Here is a 4,303-nt window from a genome sequence, read left to right as displayed (position 1 = left end):
GGGGGAGGGGGAGGGGGAGAGGGAGAGGGAGAGGGAGAGGGAGAGGGAGAGGGAGAGGGAGAGGGAGAGGGAGAGGGAGAGGGAGGGAGATATGAAATATTTTTTAACTATAATTGTCAGACTATGAAATGTTAGTAAGGTATACCCTGAGATAAAAACTTTAAAAAAATCCCTATTGAAAAATATTATTTATTATTTTATTCACATGACTGTTGTGCCCACATATATGCCTGAGAATCTCATGAATTAAGTGCCCATGGTGGGCAGAAAGAGGATGTCAGATCTCTCTGGAGCTGGAGCTACAGATAGTTGTGAGCCATCATATAGGTGCTGGGAGCTGAACCTGAGTCCTTCCTAAGAGCAGCCAGTGCTCTTAACCATGCATGCTCTAGCCCTAGGAAGTCTCTTTCCAGCTACACTGATGCTAAGCATACACAAGCTACATTTTTCAATATCTCTAGTCTAGGGTATACATGGTCACCCAGTGATAATTATGCAGTTATTTAAGACCACTTTGTTCACAGTGGCCAACACTGAGGATGGCCTGTGTGTTCATCAGCACGAATCTGAGCTACATCCATGTAATGATAGAATGCTACACAGCACCATAAGGACAAGATCCTGTTATCCACAGGGAGTGTACACCACAGTCATGGTCTTGACTGTGTTGAGTTGGTTCTGTGAGTATGTGATTCCACTGATGGGAAGTCAAGATGGGGAAGGCTGATCTGTGGTGACAGAGGCCAGCATAGTGGCTTCTTATCTATGGGGGTGTTACAGGATCGTTGCTTTTGCTTTGACTTTTTTCTGTGACTCAGTTTTTCTGTGTAGCCCTGACTGTCTTGAAACTAGACCAGGGTGATTTCCAACAAGGAGATCCACTTGCCTCAGAGTGCCGGGATTAAAGGTGTGTGCCACCACGTTCAGCTCCAGAGGATGTCTTAAGGGCTGTAGACTGTACATCTTGGGGTGACAGTTTTATGTGGGGTTCATTACCCTGCATACTGAAGATCTTTTCATTTCACTGATTACATTATACCTCAGTTTATAAAAGGAGTGATGAAGGAGGAGGCGCCTCTTGAGAATTCCGTCTGAACTCCTGGCTCAAGCTGTACCTAAAGGTGAAGACATCTGCACAGACAGCTTGAGTTACTCAGACACAGTGTAGGAAGCCATCCTGCTCTCCAAACCCCACTCCAAGAAGAGGTCACACAGTTTTCCTTTATTGGAGTTTCTGGCCTAGCTATGTATAACTGTGTGTATGTGTGTGTGGGGGGGGTGAGAGGGATGAGGAGGGGGAGGGAGAGTGGGAAGGGGAAGGAGAGGGAAAGGGAGACGGGTGGGGGGGAGAGAGAAAGCAGGAGAGTGAAAGCAAGAGAGAGAGGGGGAGGTAGGGAGAGAGAGAGAGAGAGAGAGAGAGAGAGAGAGAGAGAGAGAGAGGAGAAAGAGGTGGTGAGGAATAGGGATGGGGTTTTTGCGAGGCTCAGGGTTCCCAGCTTGGCCAACACAGCTAAGTGGATCAGGTTAGAGGCACCCAAGAGGGTGCTCCAGAGCCTGGGGTACTAGTCTCTTGAAACCTTAAAGGGGGAGGGGCTAAGATCAAGAGTGACTGTGCCTTGCAGCATGGGACACACCTGAATTTCTCAGCTCAAATTTGTTAGAATAAATGTCTGAATGAAAATTTTCCTGGGGATTACATAACACATGGTGCATAGCTAGCCAGCGGTGTGGGGAGGTGTTCTCAGTACCCTTGAGATGCAGGAATCCCGTTTGCTCCCAGGGCCCCTGATGCAAAGGAATTGGGATCTTGTGACTGGGGCTTGCGTAGGTCAGTTTCTCACAGGGTCAGGCTTGGGAACAGTCTGCATTGTGGCCTTGTCACAGAGGACAGATTCTCAAGGAGGAACAAAGGGGCCTGGGAACCAGGCCAGAGTGGAAAGCACCCTTTTGGGGGTTCTTTAGCACTTGTTAATTGGTCACCTCGTTAGCAGCCCATCTGTAGCAAGTGAGTGGTGCTGGGGTAGTGGGGAGGACCGTCCTGGCCAGCAGGGGCCTCACAGTCTAGTAATAAGGACTCGGCAATTACAGGAACTTCTAGAGCCAGTTCCCTTCAGGAGCATGCCAGGCTGAGAGGCTTTGTCCTGTGGAGAAGTGGAAAAGGTCAGGGGAGGGGAAAGAAAGAGCCCTTCCCTGTCAAGGCGCCAGCGAGGGATGGAGACAAAGGGAGGCTCCATGGAGGTAAGGAGCTAAAGAAAGAGTGACATTCGGATACCTCTCAGATGAGAGGCAAGGGATAGTGACAATGAGGTCACTAGGGGGAAAGAAGCTGCTGAGGGAAGAGGGTCTGAGGGTCAGTACTGTTGCTCCACAGAGCTTGGGAATGGGGGTGGGGGTAGGGTCGATTGGGGAGAGAATGTCTCCTGCAACCAGGCTGAGAACAAACCTGGTGACCTAAGTTTCACTTCACTGTCTGAATCTCATGCCCTGTGGGTTCCTCCATGCTGTGCAGGTGTGTGAAAGGGACAGAGCTGAGGTTGACACTAAACGCTTCTAGTAAATGTTCCTCCACGCATCTGGCCCCTTACTGTAAAGTGAAGTCCCGTGTCCAGGTCTGAGCAGTGAGCTATGATTACTTTGAACATCATTTCTAGGCCCAAGCGTCCAACAGTTCCAGCTGTCTCTTTTCCATTGTGGTGAATTGTGGGTCCTTGAAAGGCTTAGGGGCAAAAGAAGCCTCTGCTGAGCTTATGAGATGCTTGAGGCACAGGAACTCCCCTTGGCCTATTTGTTTCGGGTTTAAGTATAGCCTGGCCTGGCCTGAAGTGTGTGTGGGTCCTTAAGCTCCCAGTTTGCTGAGGAGAGCTTTGACAAGCAGCAGTCCCAGCATGGGCCCTGTGTCTGAGGCAAGTGTGGTCTACACAGAGCCCCAGGCTCTGTAGGTCCTGGGAAGCCCTCTGCCTTCATCGTATCTATGTAGACCTGCTCACAGAGCCTGTGCACAGAGATGAAAGGGGCATCTGTCTACTTGGTGAGGTGAACGCAGGGAACTGGGAGAAACAGCAGTCTGTGAGATCAGCCTATGGATCAGCTCTCCAGATCTGAGCCCCAAGGATAGGGTAGAGAGACTTGCTGAGAGACTTGCTGATTCACTCGTGGGGCCTGCCCTCCCTGGTTGAGGCCTGCAAGGGATGAGTGAGACCACAAACAATCCTTGTCCCACCTTAAATGCCTCAGAGCCTGCCTGGGCTTGAACTCCAGGGCTGGCTGGAAGATGTCCTCTGCACTTCTTGGCCTATCCCTGGAAGTAAAGGTACGAGGTCAGCCTCCTGTGGAGTCACTCCGCTCCCAGAGAAGAAGTAAGACCAGCACAAGAAACTCAAGCTCTGTCCAGACAGCTTTAGGACCCACTGGGTGAATGTGTGCATGTATGCTTGTGTGTGTGTAGGACCCACTGTGTGAATGTGTGCATACATGCCTTTGTGTGTGTTTGTGTTTGTGTGTGTGTGTGTGTGTATGTGTGTGTGTGTGTGTGTGTGTGTGTGTGAGAGAGAGAGAGAGAGAGAGAGAGAGAGAGAGAGAGAGCGCTTTTCTTCTGCTGTTTCCTTGAATTGCATTTCAGAAACCATATCAATGCTTCTGGGGTACTGCCACTGGGAGAGAGAGGAGGAAAGGGGGTGGGGATGGGAGTGTTTCTTCAGGGAGTCATGGATGAGATACTCACCAGCCTACTTTCTCTCTTTGACCTCAACCTTCCTGCTGATAACTCATATCACCTTCCTCCACGACTCTTTTGACAGCTCAGTCTGTTCCCAGGCTCAGAGCACTCTTCCAGAGTCCTTAGCTTCTTGTGTCCCTTAGCCCCTCCACCTTCATCACCCAAAGCAGCAGGTATTCATTATTTAAACAACCCGTGCCTCTGAAGTCTTATTTATCTAACATTTTCCCACAGCATATGTCAAAATTTACAGTAAGTGCATTCATCCCATGATAAACATTTGGCTTTGCTGGTCTACCAGAGGCAGGGCTAATTAGGGAAAGAAATTCTCTTGTTATCTGAAGGGAGGTCAGTGCAGCAATTAGCATCCTCAAGGAGCTTTCCTAATTGTGACTTGGAGGCTAGGCCCTCTGGTGCCAGGTAGGGAGGAGAGAAATTAGCAAGAAGGAAAGGAGAGCTTTCCCCAACAAGGTCTGGAAAATCAGAGCTGAGCTGTGAAGATGATGTTCTGGGTTTCCCTAACTCAGTGTGCATCTGAGCGCTCTCTCTCTCTCTCTCTCTCTCTCTCTCTCTCTCTCTCTCTCTCTC

The 4,303-nt window shown here is 49.7% G+C and overlaps 1 long non-coding RNA gene across 1 annotated transcript in view; it reads left to right on the top strand.

Moving 5' to 3' along the window:
- Nucleotides 1–2,051: 2,051 nt before the first annotated feature.
- LOC114635090 overlaps nucleotides 2,052–4,303 on the top strand; it is a 7,297-nt gene continuing 5,045 nt past the window's right edge. Inside the window, exon 1 of the long non-coding RNA XR_003713408.1 lies at nucleotides 2,052–2,238. This is a non-coding gene — a long non-coding RNA (uncharacterized LOC114635090). The remainder of the gene's footprint in view (nucleotides 2,239–4,303) is intronic.

This window comes from Grammomys surdaster, unplaced genomic scaffold, assembly GCF_004785775.1.
Source record: "Grammomys surdaster isolate TR1022 unplaced genomic scaffold, NIH_TR_1.0 1164, whole genome shotgun sequence".
Lineage (NCBI taxonomy): Eukaryota > Metazoa > Chordata > Mammalia > Rodentia > Muridae > Grammomys > Grammomys surdaster.
Note: the sequence above shows the minus strand (reverse complement) of the source record. Positions and strands in the feature narration are given on the sequence as shown.